Here is a 21,107-nt window from a genome sequence, read left to right as displayed (position 1 = left end):
TTCAACTGGATAAAGGGAGGATATTGAAGATAGATGCTTAACAAGGAACATAGTGAAAATGGTTGTGTGTGTGTGTGCACTAAGTTGCTTCAGTCGTGTCCAACTCTTTGCAATGCTATGGATTGTAGGCCACTAGGCTCTTTTTTCCATGGGATTCTCCAGGTAAGAATACTGGAGTGGGTTGACATTTCCTACTCCAGGGGATCTTCTTAATCCAGGGATCGAACCTGCATCTCTTATGTCTCCTGCGCTGGTAGGTGGGTTCTTTACCACTAGCACCACCTGGGAAGCCCCTGAAAATAGTCATGGACCTTTGTAAATGGTTATAATAGTAGTATTGAACTCTTATGAAGGTTGTGAGGATTAAATGAGATAATACATGTTAAATGAGATAATACATGTAAACCGCTTAGCATAGTGTCTGGCACACAAGCAAATGCTCAATAGCTATTAGCGATAATAATTACAAGCTCTGTTTCTACTCTTTGGAGATTCTGACTCAGATTGGAAGGAGGGACCTAGGGATATGAGAACCCCAAGAACAGTATGAAAAGGCAAAAAGATATTACACTGAAAGATGAACTCCCCAGGTCAGTATGTACCTAATATGCTACTGGAGAAGAGTGGAGAAATAACTCCAGAAAGAATGAAGAGATGGAGCCTAAGTGGAAACAATGCCCAATTGTGGATGTGACTGGTGATGGAAGTGAAGGCTGGTGCTGTAAAGAACAATACTGCATAGGAACCTGGAATGTTAGGTTCATGAATCAAGGTCAATTGGAAGTGGTCAAACAGGAGATGGCAAGAGTGAACATTGACATTTTAGGAATCAGCCAACTAAAATGGACTGAAATGTGTGAATTTAACTCAGATGACCATTATACCTGCTATTGTGGGGAAGAATCCCTTAGAAGAAATGGAGTAGCCCTTATAGTTAACAAGAGAATCTGAAATGCAGTACTTGGGTGCAGTCTCAAAAATGATAGAATGATCTCTGTTTCCAAGGCAAACCATTCAGTATCACAGTAATCCAAGTCTCTGCCCGACCAGTAATTCTGAAGAAGCTGAAGTTGAACGGTTCTGTGAAGACCTAGAACTCACACCCAAAAAATATGTCCTTTTCATTATAGGGGACTGGAATGCAAAAGTGGGAAGTCAAGAGATACCTGGAGTAACAGGCAAGATTGGCCTTGGAATATGAAATGAAGCAGGGCAAAGGCTAACAGAATTTTGCCAAGAGAATGCACTGGTCATAGCAAACACCTTCTTCGACTCTACACATGGACATCACCAGATGGTCAATACTGAAACCAGATTGATTATATTCTTTGCAGCCAAAGATGGAGGAGCTCTATACAGTCAGCAAAAACAAGACTAGGAGCTGACTGTGGCTCGGATCATGAACTCCTGATTGCCAAATTCAGACTTAAATTGAAGAAAGGGAAAACCACTAGACTATTCAGGTATGACTTAAATGAAATTCCTTATGATTATACAGTGGAAGTGACAAATAGATTGAAGGGATTAGATTTGACAGACAGAGTGCCTGAAGAACTATGGATGGAGGTTTGTAATATTGTATAGGATGTGGTGATCAAGACCATTCCCAATAAAAAGAAATGCAAAAAGGCAAAATGGTTGTCTGAGGAGGCCTTACAAACAGCTGAGAAAAGAAGAGAAGTGAAAGGCAAAGGAGAAAAGGAAAGGTATACCCATCTGAATTCAGAGTTCCAAAGAATAGCTAGGAGAGATAAGAAAGCCTTCCTCAGTGATCAATGCAAAGAAATAGAGGAAAACAGTAGAATGGGAAAGACTAGAGATCTCTTCAAGAAAAATTAGAGATACCAAGGGAACATTTCATGCAAAGATGGACACAATAAAGGACAGCAGTGGTATGAACCTAACAGAAGCAGAAGATATTAAGAAGACGTGGTAAGAATACACAGAAATGCTAAACAAAAAAGATCCTCATGACCCAGATGACCACGATGGTGTGATCACTCACCTAGAACCTGACATCCTGGAATGTGAAGTCAAGTGTGCCTTAGGAAGCATCACTATGAACAAAGCTAGTGGAGTTGATAGAATTGCAGCTGAGCTATTTTAAATTCTAAAAGATGATGCTGTGAAACTGATGCAGGGAGTGGAACCTCATTGAGAATCCAATGCAGATGGATTAGCTTTGGCACCCTGGATTTGGAGCATGGATGCAGGAGAAGGGTAGAAGGGGCAGCATGGTACTTAGGACTTTTCTGGCCAGCTGTGTGGAGGTTTGCCCAATTCTCAATTCATTCCACTCCTTTCTTCTGCTCTAACATCAGATAACCAAGCATGCCTTCTAATACTCAAGGAATTAATGGCAAATAGTGTTCTACAATTTTTCATCACCACCAATGTGCTCGTAAGACTAGAAAGACAGTGGTCCAATTTGAAGCAAAGTAAAAGTCCTGGGTGTTTATTGGAAGGACTGATGTTGAAGCTGAAACTCCAATACTTTGGCCACCTGATGTGAAGAGCTGACTCATTGGAAAAGACTCTGATGCTGGGAAAGATTGAGGGCAGGAGGAGAAGGGGACGACAGAGAATGAGATGGTTGGATGGCATCACTGACTCAATGGACATGGGTTTGGGTGGACTCCGGGAGTTGGTGATGGACAGGGAGGCCTGGCTTGCTGCGGTTCATGGGGTCGCAAAGAGTCAGACACGACTGAGCGACTGAACTGAAGTGAACTGAACTGAAAGGCAATAGAGACTACTGTAGAAAGCAAATGAGGCTTCAGTGAAACAGGTCTCATTATTATCATTTGTTAATTTCAGATCCATAGACCCAACATGGAAATGTGGGATGATGGATCAGAACCACCTTTTCCCTTGCTTTACCCATTGAGTCAAGTCCCAGGAAGGACCACCTCTTGCTAAAGTCTCCTCCTTTCATCCTAGTTCTCAGAAAAGCAGGTTTTACCACAGAGTCACCATTTACAGAGGAGGAAACTGAGGCTTGCTGCTGCTGCTGCTGCTAAGTCACTTCAGTCGTGTCCGACTCTGTGCGACCCCATAGACGGCAGCCCACCAGGCTCCGCCATCCCTGGGATTCTCCAGGCAAGAATACTGGAGTGGGTTGCCATTTCCTTCTCCAGTGCATGAAAGGGAAAAGTGAAAGTGAAGTTGCTCAGTCGTGTACGACTCTTAGCGACCCCATGGACTGTAGCCTACCAAGGCTCCTCCATCCATGGGATTTTCCAGGCAAGAGTACTGGAGTGGGGTGCCATTGCCTTCTCCGAAACTGAGGCTTAGAGAGGTCAAATTATTTCCCCCATGTCTTGCCCAGTGGTGGAGATATTCAAACCCATGTAATCTGCCTCCAGAGTCCCAGTCCCACCTATTAAGGTTAAACTGCCTCTACATGTTTTTTTGCCAAAAGCTCTATAAGAACTTCTGATTTCATGCCTAGTTAAGAACTCCTGATTTGTTTCTTGAATCTTTAAAAATTATTTGAAGTATTTTAGGCAAAACAGTAATACATAAATATAGTAACAAGTTCAAATTATACAAAAGATCATACAGTGAAAAGTGAGTCTTCCTCTCCTACCTACCCTAGTTCCACAGTTCTCAACCCTCCCCTCTCTAGAGGCAAATGTTATGTTTTTTTGCGTTCCCTTCCAGAAATAATCTGAGCTATAATGCTCCATATATACCCTTCAAAGATAAGTGGAAGCATGTGATACATACTGATGCCTCCAGTCTAACTGAGAAATCCTGCCTTGGCGAATAACACCATCGCCAAGATCCAAACACAGGTGAGGACGGGATGGATATGATGTTTTATATACCCATGAAAAACCTGGTGATGTAAAGAATTCATCCTGTAGTTTCAAGCAGTTAATCTGGATAGGAAGTGACTCCATCTGGAAATGTCTTCTTGGAGGAACTAATGCTCACTTGGGTACAGGCTGAACAGCTCTGCTCCCTGAGACATAGGAATCTCCTATGTTTTATAGAGGGCTGTATCCTGCTCAGTAGCTAATGAGCTTAGTTCCTTGTGTATATACACTGGCTTTTCAGTCAATGATGGCTGTAGGTATGCTTGCAAAATTTGCTTTGTTTGCTTTAAAAAAAATCCTGGTAATGCAGTGTGGGTTACCCCCATGATAAATCCCTTTGTTCTCCACTTTTGCTTTTCAGTACCAAGGTGCTCTGCACTCTTAGCGTGTACAAATTTTTGAATTATACTGAAAATCTAGTTTCCTACAAACTGGCAAAGATTGTTGGTGTGGTCCAGAATGGTAGAAAATAGAAATCCTGACTAGTATTTTTACTTTCAGAAAAGAATTAACAAAATATCACCTAGCACCTGAGAACCACAGGAACACACAAAAAAATCATCTATTTATTTAAAAAAATGTTTTGCTCTAAGCTATAAAGAATTGGTGTTAAATTTCTAAACAAAAACTATCAGTTTGGGAGAGGAAAAAGTTTATAACAAGGATTATGAGTGTGGGAGGTAAAGGTAGGGTATATATATGGTGGTGGTGGTTTAGTTGCTAATTTTTGTCTGACTCTGTGCGACTTCAGGGATTGTAGCCCGCCAGGCTCCTCTGTCCATGGGATTTTCCAGGCAAGAATTCTGGAGTGAGTTGCCATTTCCTTGTCCTGGGGATTTTCCCCACCCAGAGATTGAACCTGGGTCTCCTGCATTGCAAGCGGATTCTTTACCAACTGAGCCACCAGGGAAGCCCATAGTAAAAAGTATATAGTAAAAAGTAAGATGTTGAACAAAACTAAAACATGAACACTAAATTGGAACAAATCACACTAATTTGCTAAATATGGGGGGGGCAACTAGATATAGCAGAAAAAGAGATTTTGGAGTTGAACAGACTTGGATTCCAATACAACTTTACTCTTTAAGGACCCAGTGTAAGCTCTCTCTGAGCCACAGTTTCCTCATCTGTAAAATGGGTATGATCATGATTAGAATCTTCTTTATTTTTTAATATATTTAAAAATTGAAGTATAGTTGATTTACAATGTTGTGTTAGTTTCAGGTATACAGCAAAGTGATTCAGTTGTACATATATATGTATATGTGTGTATGTATATATGTGTGTGCGTGTGTGTTAGTTACTCAGTCGTGTCTGACTCTTTGCAACCCAGTGTTTTGTAGCCTGCCAAGCTCCTCTGTTCATGGAGTTTTCCAGGCAAGAATACTGGAGTGGGTTGCCATTTCCTTCTCCAGGGGATCTTCCTGACCCAGGAATCAAACTTGTATCTCCTGCATTGCAGGCAGATTCTTTATCATCTGAGCCACCAGGGAAGCTCTCTCTCTCTCTCTCTCTCCACACAAACACACACACACACACACACAAACACTCTTTTTCAGATTCTTTTCCATTATAGGTTATTACAGGGTTTTGTATACAGTTCCCTGTGAAAATCTTATTATGAAATGAATAAGCTACACATTCATCAGAAAACAAATAAACAAACAAAACCCCAATTCTTTTATTATCATTTAGGGAAACAAAACCTCCAAAGAACCTAGTAATATCTTTCCTTATTAATTGTTCCCTTAATAGCCTATAGTTATTTTCACAGTTCACTCTGAATCTTAATTTTGTATACCAAAGAATTTTAAGAGTTTCTCTTTGACTCTTGTGTTTATTACTTTTCTCAGTGTGGAAGACAACATCTAAGGTGGCTCTCAGTGACCCCCAGCTCCTGGTATTCCTGCCCTTGCGTAATCCTCTTTGAGCTGGATCCAGTGACTTACTTCTAAGGAATAGCATACAGCCAAAATGGTGGGGTATCACTTCTGTGACTAGGTTACAAGACTGTGACTTCCATCTTGCTAGCTGTCTCTCTCTCTTGCTGGCTTTGCCAAAACAAGATGCCATGTTGGAGAAATCTGTTTGGCAAGGAACCAAGCATGGCTTCCAGCCAATAGCAAGTGAGGAAACTCCTGCTGACAGCCTGTGAAGACCTGAGTCCTGCCAACAAGCACATGAATGAGCTTGGAAGTGATCCTCCCTCAGTCAAGCCTTGAGATGCTACCCCAGCCATGGTCAATATCTTGATTATAGCCTGTGAGAAACACTGGAGCAGAAGACCCTGTTTAGCCATGCTTGGATTCTTGACCCACAAAAACAGCGAGATAATAAATGTGTTATTCTAAGCTTCTAAATTTTAGGGTAACTTGTTATGCCTAGAATGGACTTTCTAGTACTATTTCCTAGAAGTCAAAAGAATGATCCATGCTGAACTTTCAGTAGAAAAATATGACAACAATATTATCAGTTATTGAACATTTCCTATGTGCTGGGTATAGTATTTTTTGTTTACTTTAAAAATTTTATTTATTTTAAATTATTTTTGGCTGTCCTGGGTCTTTATTGCTGTGTGCGGGCTTTCTCTATTTGTGGTGAGTGCGGCCTACTCTCTAGTTGTGATGTGTGGGCTTCTCGTTGCAGTGGCTTCTCTTGTTGCAGAGCATGGGCTCTAGGTGCTCTCAGGCTCAGTAGTTGTCCCCATGGGCTTAGTTGCTCTGTGGCATGTTGGATCCTCCCTGTCCAGGGATCGATCCAGTGTCCCCTGCATTGCAAGGTGGATTTTCAACCACTGGACCACCAGGGAAGCCATGGGTATAGTATTAACTGCCTTATTATTAAATTCATTGACTTAATTCTCATGACAACTCTCTGAGGTAGGCATTATGATCTCTATTTTACAGATTAGGAAACTGGGTCTCAGAAAGCTGAATTAACTTATCCAATGTAAAATAAACAGTGGCTTGTATAACTTCAAAACACGTGTTCTTAATCAGATAAATAGGGTTGTTGTTGTGCAGTCGCTAAGTTGTGTCCAACTCTTTGTGACCCCATGCATTGCAGCACACCAGGCTTCCTTGTCCTTCACTGTCTCCTGGAGTCTGCTCAAACTCATGTCCATTGAGTCAGTGATGCCATCCAACCATCTCATCCTCTGTTGTCCCCTTCTCTTCCTCTCTCCTCCTGGAGGAGGAATGGCAAACCACTTCAGTATTCTTGCCTTGAGAACCCCATGAACAGTAGAAAAAGGCAAAATAGAGTTGGCTTCATCACAATATGATAACTCAAGATGTACTCTGTCCTTAGCTCAATGCTTGGCACATAGGAGGTGCTCAATATATATGAGCTATGATTATTACACCTTGAACTCACAGCAAAGAGCCTCTGCGTCAGTCCTCATTCAAAAACAAGCTCCTTACACCCTGCTGGGGTACACGGTCTTGCCCATAGTGGCCACGGTGGTCCACACATCCTGAACAAGGTCCCGCTTCACCAAGTGATCTTAATAACCCATCCCAATATGTCCTCTTGAGAGTTCCATCCAGCATACGGCAGTGTGCTGGATTCATTTTCATTCTGCTTGGGTGCTACCATTGAGCTCTGGAGGCTCCTGATCTGTTCATATGGATTACCCATGCCCATATACAGATGCGGGGCTGTTTAGAATAGTGATTGAATTTGAGGCACCAGTTGCCTTCCAATGATCTGTTGCAGCTGAAATTAAATACTCCTTTCTTTTACACCTCTGTAAGGCTTGGTTAACTCCTATTTACAGATGGAACTTTACAGCTAGCATGTTTTATAGAGCACTTACCCTAATGATAATAACAGGAACACCTTACAATTGTGTCAGCTTGACTGTTTATAAAACACTTTCATATGCATCTCATTTGATTTTGTGGCACTTCATCTATGCCTTATGAGATGAATCGCTTTCTACCTTGTGTTATAGCTGCCTATATACATGAGGCAGGATGGACTGGTGGAAGAATCCCAGTTCCACCACATACTAGATGCGTGGCTTGAATAAATTTATGATCTCCCCTGAGCTTCTGTTATACTCATTTATAAAATGGGCTTAATCATGCTCATCTTATAGGGCTATTGTGGGGAATGAGATCACATGTAAAGTGCAGGACAAATAATAAGAGCTCAACTAATATTTTCTCAAAAATATTGTTAGTTTGCATGCTGATACCTAGCAAAATCGGTGACTATTCTTTACATCTGCAACAGGCCTGGCACTGTGTCTTCTATCTTTTAGAAAGAAGCTCAATATGTATTTCTCGAATGGGAAAGCCTGGGGATAGTCAGGAAAGTTATTATTATCATAGCAGGCGGAGGTTAAGTGGCCTGCCCAGGACTCACATGACTGATAACTAATAGAACTGGAATTTGAATTCTGGTCATCTTCTGCCTAGTTCAATCCCATGGTCGTTTGGGTTGGTTTGAAAGAAAGATGTGCTGGGAATAAAATCTCTTGTAGAAGTGAAACTACAGAGAGCCTAGGCTGGATTTCTCTCCCAGGATTCAGATCTCTTTGGACATGCTGTAAAGAGCCTCCATCCCATGGCTCCATGGGTTACCAAGGAGACTTCTGAGAGTCATGTTCACGTGCTAGGTACAGTAATAGTGCCTTAGTTGTTGGAGAGCTTGGGAAAATCTGAGTATAATTTATTGCCTGCCACTCAGATTTACCCATTGGTCTAGTTCCCTAAGGATTTGTATCTAAATAGACACAGGGTTAAGGGATTGTGAAAATAAAAACAAGATTGTTGTTTCTTAGTTGCTAAGTGATGTCTGACTCTTTTGTGACCCCATGGACTGTAGCTTTCCAGGTTCCTCTGTATATGGAATTTCCCAGGCAAGAATACTGAAGTGGGTTGCCATTTCCTTCTCCAGGGGAATCTTCTCAATCCAAGGATCAAACCTCTGTCTCCTGCACTGCAGGTGCATTCTTTACTGCTGAGCCACCTGGGAAGCCCCCAAAGAAGATAAAAGCAGGAAAAAATAAAGCAGTTTCTCTAAAGACCTCTGTGAGACATTGGAAGGGAGATAAGGCAGCACAGCTTTTATGGTGACCTAATTAAGCATTGGCTCAGAACATAGCCAACTCTGGCACATGGGGTTTCCAGGGAACAGAACTCAGCTTTGGCACTTAGAGGGCTGTGGTACATCAGTGACACCAGGGGCAGCACAGAAGACCATTTTGTTTTAAGAGTAGTGCAGGGTAGGGACTTCCCTGGTGGTCCAGTGGTTAAGACTCTGTACTTCCAATACAGGAGGCCTGGGTTCAATACCTGGTCAGGGAACTATTAATAAGATTTCACATGCGATGTAGTGCAGCAAAAAAAAAAAAAAAGTGTAGTGCAAGGCAGCATCAGTGGCTTAATGTAGCTCTGGAGGCTTTGGGAACAGGGGTAAGTGGTATCCTTGGTACAAGCATTAATACCCTTATCATTCATGGTGAGCACTGATAGCAGTGATGAGGTGCCTGGGATGTGGCTTCTGTAGGTGGTGAAGGTCTAAGAAGTCCATAAGGCTGAGAAGGGTTCTTTATGAATAGACCTGAGACAACCACTGAGAAATAGTGGTGGTATCATAACAATGGGTTTGTGTGAAAATCAGAGAAATGCTGTTTATGACAATTGTTTTTTCTTTTTTTTTTTTTTACCTGTAGCTTGATATGATTTGGGGAATTTCAGATTAGCAACCTGACACCAAAAGTCAGATTGATAACAGTTTACCCTGTAATCTGGAGCCCTTCCTACTTCTGTTCCCCTGTGTGAGGTGCTAATCGTCAAAGATAGAATCCTCCCTCCTCCTGCTCCCATGCCCAAAAAGCTCACTACTCCATGCCATCAAGCAGAATTCCTGGGAGCACAGACATTTGAAATATAGGTTGCTGTATGTGACTCTACATCTCCATCTGGCTATTTGGATGAAGGTGGTAAGCACTCCGGAGCTTCTAGGTGAGGGGCTGGGGGAGGCAGGGGCAGTGAAGGGGAAGCCGCCCATCATTACCAGTGTGCATGGAGATGGCAAACCACATGTCCTGGAGTGGGTGGTATGGCTCTGCTTCCCTCTTACAAAGTGCTGGCTGTGGAAAGGGCTGAGATGGTGGCATCATGCCTTTGCTGTCAGTGACACAAGTTGTATCTAGTACTCCAAGTAAAACAAGCTTCTTTCCCTCAAGATCATCTGTCTGTCTTGCCCTTCAAGGTTAACCAAAGATGTGGTAAAGGCGTTAGGTGCATGTCAAGAATGACACCACCACCAGCAACAAGAGTAAATGCTTATCTATGTTCTACAGTACACATGCACACAGGTATACATACACACACACACACACACACACACACACACACACACACACACACACTTTTTTCCCCCATTGGTCCATCTACTTTCTCACAATGGCTTAAAGATTGGGTGAGACAGTTATCTTCCTGACCAAACTAGGTTTTCCCAAGATGTAGTTCTAAGACCAGTTGTGCCAGGCAAATTTAGTAGATGGTAGACTAAAAAGGGTTCCCTGATCAAGTAAGTTTGGGAGACATTGCATTATACAATGGATTTGACAATACAGTTGGGTTATACAGTTACTCTACTGTTGGACTTCCGGGGGTGGGGGTGGGGAGCTAATGTGTGTAGAGACGAGGAGGGGAAAATAAAAGTGAAATAGAAGGAATTTCCCAAAGAGAGGCAGCAAGCATGGTGTTATGCATGGGCGGCTCTGGCAGCAGATTTTCTGGGTTTAGAACCCAGCTAGTATCTGTCACTTGCTACTTAGGGGACCTTGGAAAAGTTTATTTCACTAAAGCTATGACAAACCTTGACAGCATATTAAAAAGTAGAGACATCACTTTGCTGACAAAGGTCCGTATAGTCAAAGCTGTGGTTTTTCCAGTAGTCGTGTATGGTGTGACAGTTGGACCATAAAGAAGGCTGAGCACAGAAGAATTGATGCTTTTGAACTGTGGTGCTGGAGAAGACTCTTGAGAGTCCCTTAGACTGCAAGGAGATCAAATCAATCAATTGTAAAGGAAATCAATCCTGAATATTTGTTAGAGGGACTGATGCTGAAGCTGAAGCTCCAATACTTTGGCCACCTGATGTGAAGAGCCCTGATGCTGGGAAATATTGAGGGCAGGAGGAGAAGGAGGTGACAGAGAATGAGATGGTTGCATGCTATCACCGACTCAATGGACACGAGTTTGAGCAAACTCCGGGAGATGGTGAAGGACAGGGAAGCCTGGTGTGCTGCAGTGCATGGGGTCACAAAGAATCAGACATAACTTAGTAACTGAAAAACAACAACAATTCTTTCTGAAAGTCTTTATTGAATTTTGTTGCAGTATTGCTTCTGTTTCACTTTTTGGTTTTTTTTTGCCACGAGACATGTGGGATCTTAGCTCCCCAACCAGGGATCAAACCTGCACCCCCTTTATTGGAAGGCAAAGTCTTAACCACTGAACCACTAGGGAAGTCTCTTTCTTTCTTTTTAAAGAGATACTCACCCTTTGAAAAATCAAAAAATAAAAAAAATAAAGAGATACTTACTTGCTGGCCTCAAGTTGGTTGTGTGTACATTTTTGGAGGAAGGAGGATGGACTCAATGAGTGGTTTTGTCAATTATCCAATGACTTGAATGCCTTTGATTTCTGCATCTAAAAAATGGATCTGTTACTGAATTGTGCCTTGGAATTTTGCAAGGAGTAAGGAGTGATACCAAAGCATTCAAGATTAATCCAAGCCCACAATCAAACTAAATCATGTTCTCATACTCCAGTTTCATCAGAAGACATCAAATGGCAGGAAATCAAGCTGCATCCTGACTGGGCAGAGTGTTGTTTTTGAGCTGATGATCTACACCTGCAACCAACTTTTAGCGACAGGTGGTATCATATAGAGCAGTACTTCTCAAGCTATCATGTGTATCAGAATCACCTGTGTGGCTTGTTAAAGTCCAGGGGGCTGGGCCCTCACCCCAGTTTTTGTTTCACTAGGTCTGGTCGGGGGCAGGTGTGGAGAGACAAGGCTGGGGACCACACTTTGGAAACTACTGATACAGAGGTTAAGGGAATGGACCCTGCAATTGGACAGACCTGGGTTTAATTTCTAGTCCCACCACTTAAAAGATATGGAATCTCAATTAAGTTACTCCGGTGCCTCAGCTTACCCTTCTGTAGAGTGGGGATCCTAGCAACTACCTCATGGGGTTGTTGTGAGGATTAATGAGTTAATATACAAAAAACCCTTAGAATAGTGCTTACTGTATTAGTGTTAGTTGTTACTATTGTTGTTACTATTGTTATTAAGAGGTTAGATCACCAAGTTGGGACAGGATCCATAGAATGGGAAAGGAGCATTGATATAGCAAGCTGTGTCACTGCCTTTTAATTTGCCATTTTAAAGGGATATTAATGGTAAGATTTCACACCTTGGTTTTCTAGAGATGGAGCTGCTTTGGGGCAGAGAGATCTGAACCTTGAGGTTGACCTCCTCCCCTTTGTCTGGTTGACTGGTCTCTCTTACTTCTAGTCTCATTCTCACCACAGGCTTCACTTCCTAGCAAAGTGGTAACAATCCAAGTTTGGCCGCAGGCCTCAAAGGCGAATGCTCCACACCTCTTTGAGAATCTCCTGGAATATCTTTATTCCAGACAACATTTATGAAGTGCTCACTGGTGTTCAAACCTTCATGGTTTGATCTCGCTTTCTTAGAGTTCCAGCTAGTGATCCTGTTTAAAAACAGAAGTCTCTGTTTAAAATTCTGAAGCCTTTGGTAAGTTGCCTATAGAGGAAAGAAATGTATACATTTCTAATCCATTCACCCTACCCTCAAGTGTGCCTTGCTTGTCTTGAGGTTCCCTATATACCTCTAGTTCAGATGATAATTAGGAAGCTTGCTAGCATCATCAGAATGCAGCTGCTTGGGGGAAGGTGCTTAATCTGGCCATAACGTAACCAACTCTCAGGCTCTTTGGGTGACAGTCCAGGGTGTTTGTAAACACCAGCCCCTGCACTTCATTGTGGTGGCTGATTCTGGTAGGCCGGAGGGGAAGGCTAATAATGCCCAGTGGGTCCATTAGCTTTAGCCAAGTCTTTCTCGGTGGACTAAAATGCAGTGTGGCTATCATCCACAGTGGCTTTCCTCTCTGCTCATTAGTTAATGTCAGGGCTTTAATGGTGCAGAGCAAAAGGAAGAGTGTGTATGTTTGTGTGTCCCCATTTGCCTTTTCCCTCATCAGCTGAGCGTAATTTCTTTCTTTCTGCAAAGGAAATGATGCCTTAATGATGAGTCCTGGCCTAGAAATTGGAAAACTTTGATTCTAGAACTACCATCCCCTCTGACTTGCTCTATTACCTTGGATGTATTAGATTTTTTGGGCCTTTGTGTCCTTTTCTGCAAGATCAGATGATCCTGACTCCCTCATCTCAGAGTTGTTGAATAGCTAACAAGATAATATAACTGGTAATGCCTTGGAAACTGATTAGTGCTTTATGAATGTGAGAGGGAATTATGATACCTAGCAAATTCAGATTAGAGATTCTGTGCTTTTTTCACGCAATTGCCAGGTCTTATTTAATGAAAATAACAACCCTTATAACTTTTTTAAACTAAAAATATAAATTGAATAACTATGTTTTACAAAAGAATAATTAAATTATAGTTTGATATTTTCCAAAAAGAAAAAGAAGAAGCATCTTTCACAATAAAAAGTATAGAGGAGATTTACCTACTTGGTGCTTCCAATGGATCCTTTTCTGGAAAAAAAAAATTCAGACTTGACCACTAGATGTCAGTGTTGGACAAGCACAGAGATATTGGCAGCGTCTCCCGCATTAGCGTCTGGCTCCATTTCAGCTATCAAGTTTCTCTGCAAAGGAAGGGGAGTTTGTGTAACTGAAGCAAAGATTTTGCTTTCTCACTTCTCGCCCCGTCTTGCGGAAAACAGCCTGATGCTCTGGGTAAGTCGCCCGTTATCTTCACTTTCAGCGATTCCCTTTATAGATCTGCAGTCTGCTGAGAAGTTTAAAACACAAAATTAAACATGTGCTTAGCTCCCCAAAGGCCACATACTTGTTTTTCTTCACAAAGGTTTGCTTTTCTTTTTCCAGATCAGCCTTCTTGGCCTACCTTTGTGTAAAATTAATCAAATCTAACAAGGAAATACTGTTCTTGGGGACCCAGGTTCCAAAAGCCCTTGAATGAGGGTCTTTATTTATTTGTTTTTTGCTACAGTGACACTTGCTCTGATTTCAGATCATTTTCTAAAAATGGCAGCTACTTGGTGTGTCATTTTTAAAAGAAAACGTGGTCACATTATAGCTGTGCTAAACAGCCTCTTTCAGTCCTCTTTCATTTTACATTTTTACCGGAAGGCTTGAAGAGGCAATGTAATTAGGTTCCAGTTGTCTCTGTTGAGCTCAGAGATGCTTACCTTTCCTTGGGGGAAGATGAATTCCTGTTATGTTGGTTTCTTATCACATCCTGGATTACAGAGGAAATCTGTGGCGAATTCAGACTAAAGCTAGTGATGAAATCAACTCAGCTCTTTGAGAAGGCCACCTGCTCTGGGGTTTTGGAATTCAGATTTTCGGGGCTACCCCTCTTGAACAATTTTCAAGGGTAGAGTTTCAGTTTCTTGTGCCACTCTTGCCCTTTATAGGAGGCCAGCTCAGACACATTTAGAAAACATTTTGTGGAGTAATTTGGAATGGCCACATCCCTTCCTTGGTTTACCTTGATCCCTTTTGCCCTCCAGTTGGCCAACAGGAAGAAATGTTTTAGTGACACAAAGTCAAACGTGGCTTTCGTGTGTGGCCACACTTCCTGGAGACCAGTGGAGGGGACTGGATGTGACAGCGCCTCGTGGTGTGGAACAGTGCCCTGCTGCAGCACCCTGCGTGGCTGCTGGCCAGGAGCTGGCCGTGTCCTGGGGAATGAGTCATCAGGCACAAGCAGCTTGCTCTTGGAGGCAGGCCTGGTGTGGGTTTCAAGGTCCTCTTGGATCTGCTGCCTCTCAGCTCCCACTTCACTGCGTCTCAGCCTCCCTGGGTCTCCTCAGTGGTGTTCAGAGTCCTGGAGGAAGAAAAGCCCCCTTACCCTCTGCCCTATTTCATCACTTTGCCACTTCCCCACTTATGCCTGAGACCTTGCCGCCCCCCCCCCCCCGCCCCGCCCCAGCTTCTGAAGGATCTTTTCCTAAACACATCCGCTTCCGGTCTGGCACCTTCAACCTTGTCCCCTCCCTGCTGCCTTCCTGCCAATGAGGGAGCTGAGAGCAATAGTTTTGGGGTCAGACATAGCTCAGCTACTCGCTACTTGTCTGACACGAGGGCAGTTCCTTTATTTCTCTGAGCTTCGGTTTCTTAATAACAGAACTTACCTTGCTGTGTTTTGTGAGGATTAAATGAGGTAAAGTCTGTAAGGAAAGCAACTAGCACTTTGTTGGAGTTAGGGGAGCCATAGCTGCTGCTGTTCATTTTGTAGTTTCTGACTATTCTCCTAATTATCTGCCTGCTCTCTATTCTCTCTTCGCCCTTCAGCTGCTCAGTATGTCTAATGACTGGGTTATCCTTACTTTTGCTCTTTTACATCTACTCACTGTCCATTGCTTCTTGTTTTGGCAATTATATTTTAAATTAGTATGCTTTTCCTTGTTCTTGGTTTCTGCTTGTAGTATCCTGTCCATATTTTCTAGATGCAAAGGTCATCTCCAATCACTCTAAAGAAAAGAATTAAATTAAAACATTCTCTTTTCTTTCCAGAATTATCTATATTCTAGGGTCTTTAGTTTTTCCTATTTGCCCAATTATTATCCCTTCTGTGCTTATTGAAATTTTATCTGTTTTTTTTCTAGGCCCGGCTGAAATGCCACATCCTCCAGAATGCCATACTTAATCTGCAAATTTGAAGCGAATTTGCCTTCCCTCCTCCACCTTTATAACCCTTGGCTTGAACCTTTTTATTACATAGCACTGTATATTATATACCTAAGTGCTTGTTTTTGTGGCTCAGTTTGGCTTTCTTCTTAGAGTATAAGTTCCTGGAGGTCAAGGACTGTGCTATACACACTAGCCTCTCTGCCTTTATGGGAACAGAGGTCACCACCACAGGATGAGAACCATGTAAGACTTAAGTAACAGTGTCCTGGTAGATCAGGGATTGCACTGGTTGATAGAAGAGGCAATAGACCTTTCCTAGAAGTCTTCACAAATGGCTGTGTCCCCATTGGACTGAGATGAGTGGAGGCTTGCTGCAAAATGAACTGTTGTGATTCTCTAAGTATAGTGGCTGTGGATGCCATGAGTCTGCATTGCAGGGACGCCCTGTCCCCCTGTAGCAAATGGCCAGTAGCTTCAAAGTACATGTATGTCAGCAGGGGCCTGGCTGAGTAAAGTCTCAGCAGTGGGTTTGGACCACATCAGGGTTTCTTCAGAGGGGATTGACATGTATTTGAATGTTTTCACCCAAACTATCCAGCAGGGAAATCTTTCCCCACAAACATCATAGTATAGATAAGAAGCTTGCCTTTTTTTCCTGTCTGAGGTCTGTCACGGAGAAGGCAATGGCACCCCACTCCAGTACTCTTGCCTGAAAAATCCCAGGGACGGGGGAGCCTGGTGGGCTGCCGTCTATGGGGTCACACAGAGTCGGACACGACTGAGCGACTTCACTTTCACTTTTCCCTTTCATGCACTGGAGAAGGAAATGGCAACCCACTCCAGTGTTCTTGCCTGCAGAATCCCAGGGACGGGGGAGCCTGGTGGGCTGCCGTCTATGGGGTCACACAGAGTCGGACACGACTGAAGCGACTTAGCAGCAGCAGCAGCAGCAGCAGCAGAGGTCTGTCAATCTCACACATACAATACAAGGCAAGGCCAAGGCCAAGACCTGACTGGTTTGACTGGTAAGGATACAGTGAGGCACTTTTGGATTTAGAAAGTTGAGTACTTATGTAGACAGTAAAAACAAGAAGAAGCTGAAAGAGCCACCTTTTTGTAGTTGTGGTCCCTCACACTAAAAGGAATGACATGGGCCAGATGACCGCAACACGAGTAGTGGGGCACTTCATTGCTGAGAAGCCCTATGTAGGCCGCCACAAAGTAGTTCTATATTCTGCATAATAAATATTTATATAAATTTATATTAGAAATTGTATTTTATATTTTTATAACGTTTATATTTTATAAATTTGTGTTTATATATTAAAGCAGTTAAATTATATATATATATATATATATATATATATTAAAGCAGTTAAATATTCTGAGAAGACAAGGCAGAAAACCGCATACCTCATTAGGACTCCAGAAGCAAAGAGAAACTGTCTCATGAGAACCTCCAGGGCAGGAGGGGTGGGGGTGGGGGGTGGAGGGTGAGGGGGAAGGTAGATCATTGGGAGATGGACTCGGAGCAACTCCATACACGGCCTCCTCCCATTGTCTTATGTCTCAGGAGGATCACAAAGCATCGGACAGGACTCAGGCTGCACTTCCACACTTCGCCTGCGTGACCTGTGTGGGTGGATATACGCAAGGCCACCAGGGAGCTGTGGCAGAGCCCCTCCCTGGCATGGTGCAGGGGTGCCTCCCCTGGAGCCCAGTCACATGTTTGTTGATAGTAGCTTTGGTTTCTGCATATAGAAAACTTCTGAAGTTCCATCCCCACCACAACTGAGACACACACACACACACACACACACACACACACCTCTTTCTCTCAATTCAGAGTTTAGGTAATTGCCAATGAAACTATCTATACAATTAGCTCTTGTTCTTATTTTTCATCCTGATCATTATGCTCCCTACTCAAGTTAGGCAGATTCACTTCCTTACTTCCTCAGCCAAGTTTCTTTCATCATAAGAAACATCTAAGAAACTTCCTAAACAGGGCAGGAATTGGCCTCTGAATCCAGGTCTCCTCAAGCCTGGCCCCTCCAGTTTGCTCTCTTGCTTGCTTTGTCCTGAACAGTTGCTTTCTGTAGGTCTTCAGGATTCTGAGCATATACATCGCTCTTTAAAATTTTATTTATTAATTTAGTTAGTTGTTTTTGGCTGTGCTGGACCTTTGTTGCTGCACACAGGCTCTTTCTAGTTGCAGCAAGTGGGGACTACTCTCTGTTTTGGTGCAGGGGCTTCTCCTTGCGGTGGTTTCTCTTATTGTGGAGCACAGGCTCTAGAGCCTGTGCTTCAGTAGTTGCAACTCCCAGGCTCTAGAGCACAGACTCAGTAGTTGTGGTGCAGGGGCTTACTTGCTCCACAGCACGTGGATCTTCTCAAACTAGGGGTTGAACTGGTGTCCCCTGCATTGCCAGGTGGACTCTTAACCACTAGACCACCAGGGAAGCCCCATATATGGCTTTGGACCAGAGGCCTTTCCCTACCCTTTGTCACACATGTTCTTGTGGTTCCAGACTGTTTTGCCCAGCCTTGGAGCCCCAGCTTTGCAACGCCATGAACTGTAGCCCAACAGGCTCCTGTGTCCATGAAATTCTCCAGTCAAGAATACTGGAGTGGGTAGCCATTCCCTTCCCCAGGGGATCTTCCCAACCCAGGGATCAAACCCAGGTCTCCCGCATTGCAGGTGGATTCTTTACCAGCTGAGCACTGCCCTAAAACTCTTCTGTGCTCTACCTATTCATCCTTCTCTCCTTGTCTCCCCCTTACCCCTGGAAACCACTGATCATTTTACTGTCTCCATAGTTTTGTCTTTTACAGAATGTCACGTAGTTGGAGTCATATAGTATGCAGTCTTTTCAGATTGGCCTCTTTCACTTAGTAATATGCATTTAAGTTTCCTCCATGTCTTTTAGTGGCTTGGTAGCTCATTTATTTTTGGCCCTGAATAGCGTTCCTTTTGTCTGGATGTACCACAGTTTATTTATCCATTCACCTACTGAAGGACTTCAGGTTTAGGCTATTAAGAATAAAGCTACTATAAACAGTGTTTCAGATTTAGCCCATTCTAATAGGTGTGGAGTGGTATCTTGTTATTTTCATTTGAATCTCTCCAATGACATATGATGTGGAACATCTTTTCATACACTGAGAAAATTATTTCAAACCAATTTTGGGGATATTCATTTATGGTAGGGGTTGAGAGTAGTGACTCATTATTCATCTATCCATCAATTTACCTATTCAACAAATATTTGCTGAATGTTTTCTATGGACCAGGTACTGTTCTAGGCCCATATGTGAATGAAACAGATGCTATTGGAAATTCTCAAGAAATTCTAATTGGTGGTATGGAGGGAAGAAAACATTAAACAAGTAAACAAAAATAAATCAGATGAAATCAGGTACTGAGAAGTGTTACAAAGAAAATAAATTGGCAATGTGCTAGAGTAGACACATGTTAGATAGAAAAGGCCTATCTGAGAAGGGGATTTAGGATTTATGTAAATTTCAGGAAGAATAGCATTTTAGGCAGAGGGAAGAGCTAGTATTGAGGCAATGAGCTGGGACTCAGTGTTCTAGGCAGAATATAAATAAAGCCATAGTGTCTCAGTCTTCACAAAGGGCTGTGGTGGTGGGTTTTGAAAGGGGAGGAGGTAACACTGTGAGGATGTCTCAAATGGACTTCCTTTCATCAACATCCCTCCAAACAAATAAAGACTCACGTAACTGGCAGGTCCCTTGCCCAGACACAGAGGAAACTGAAATGAGGCTTTCAGTCTCTGATATCCATTCTGATGTTCAGCAGTTGGCAGTGATGATTGTGAATACACTTTTAGGAGACAAGAAAGGATGACTTTTTTTTCCTTCCCTCCATCTCACTCTCTTTCTCTCTCTCTCTTTCTTACCCCTCCCTTCCCTATTCCCTCTTCTCTATATATACATCTAGTGAAAGAATTTGACAGATTAATTCATACTACAATGTTAGTGGTTGTATATGATCCCTCCTGTGGATATTTACCTTTTTAAAGAAGACTCCTGGGGAAAGGGCAACAAATACAGGAATGAATGAATGAACCAACTGAGCTTCTGATGTTGGAATTTCAAACCCTGGTCTAGCTAGGTAAAGGTTCCCTTTAGATCTGTTAACATCTCTCATGTGTATTTTCCAGATTGATGATGTCCACATCTCTACGTCCATCTAGACTCCTTGCTCACATGCTGCTCCTGTCCCAGATCAGGAGGTGGTTCTAGATGTGTCCATAGCAGCCTTGGGGGTCACCCACATTTTCCATCTTCTGCTGTAGCCCCTTTTCTTGAACCTTAGTTTCCTGCCTGAAAGTGAAAGTCACTTAGTCATGTCTGACTCTTTGCAACCCCATGGACTATACAGTCCATGGAATTCTCCAGGCCAGAATACTGGAGTGGGTAGCTGTTCCTTTTTTGAGGGGATCTTCCCAACCCAAGGATCAAACCCAGGTCTCCCACATTGCAGGCAGATTCTTTACCAGCTGAGCCACCTGGGAAGCCCTTCCTGCCTGAGGACAGGAGCAATTTCTACCCTCCCCTCACCCTCATGAGCTTGGAAAGCTGACAGAGAAGATTAAGATCACTGCCATCAAGTTTTTATCTGCTATAAGCAAAAACAGGAAACCAAGAAATAGAGGCACAGCTCAGCAATAGCTCCTGAGTGGGTAACATGGGAGAAGTTTTTCTTAAATCCTCTTCTCATGTACCTTCCCACCCACATGTTCTTAGTCAGATTTATTTTTTGTATTTCAGTTTCTGAGGATGACAAGAAACCTGCCCTTTTCTTAACTATGGTTTTCAGAAGCAGATTATCCTGCGCTTAGTAGAGACCTCTTATGGAACCCTTGGAATAAATAATGCCTTCAGCTCTGGGAGTGGGTGTTGAATAGAGATTTTATGACTCATGATGGAGTGTCAAAATAGCCACTGCTGATGTACGGGTCCTTTGTCAATTTTGGAAATGGCACTGGGTGGAACCACACTCTCCTCTGGTATTGAAATGCTGTAATGGAGACAAGTTCTAAGAAGACTGTTCAGCGTTTCTTGGTATTGCCAAGTCCCACGTGGAATGGTGACCTTTTTCAAAGGTGACTTGGGTTTAGCCTGGAAAGGCCACTGTCCCTTGGGGAAGGGAGCAGAGCATTTCTCTAGTGTGGGGGCTGGGGAAAGCTCGAGGATGAAAAGAGGAAAAGATCGGCATTTCCCTGGCCTGTGTTTTGAGGTGCTTGTTCCCAAAGGAACATAGGGTTAGGATTTTATGCTTTCCCTAGAATAGATAGGGGGATCTCATGATATCAAGCTGTTAGTTGACATTTCCAGGGCTCAGGCCTTTGCTGTTCTCTCT

At 42.9% G+C, this 21,107-nt stretch overlaps 1 long non-coding RNA gene and 1 other non-coding gene across 2 annotated transcripts in view; one reads left to right on the top strand and one right to left on the bottom strand.

The window, feature by feature from the left end:
* LOC145536197 (uncharacterized) overlaps positions 1-21,107 on the bottom strand; it is a 79,531-nt gene that overhangs the window by 7,705 nt on the left and 50,719 nt on the right. The gene's annotated exons all lie outside the window — the stretch shown is intronic.
* On the top strand, positions 9,064-9,136 carry TRNAG-UCC (transfer RNA glycine (anticodon UCC)). Its single transcript has one exon. It is a non-coding gene; the product is annotated as a tRNA-Gly (tRNA).

This window comes from Giraffa tippelskirchi, chromosome X, assembly GCF_054371585.1.
Source record: "Giraffa tippelskirchi isolate mGirTip1 chromosome X, T2T-mGirTip1v1.2.pri, whole genome shotgun sequence".
Lineage (NCBI taxonomy): Eukaryota > Metazoa > Chordata > Mammalia > Artiodactyla > Giraffidae > Giraffa > Giraffa tippelskirchi.
This window is presented reverse-complemented; position numbering and strand designations above follow the sequence as displayed.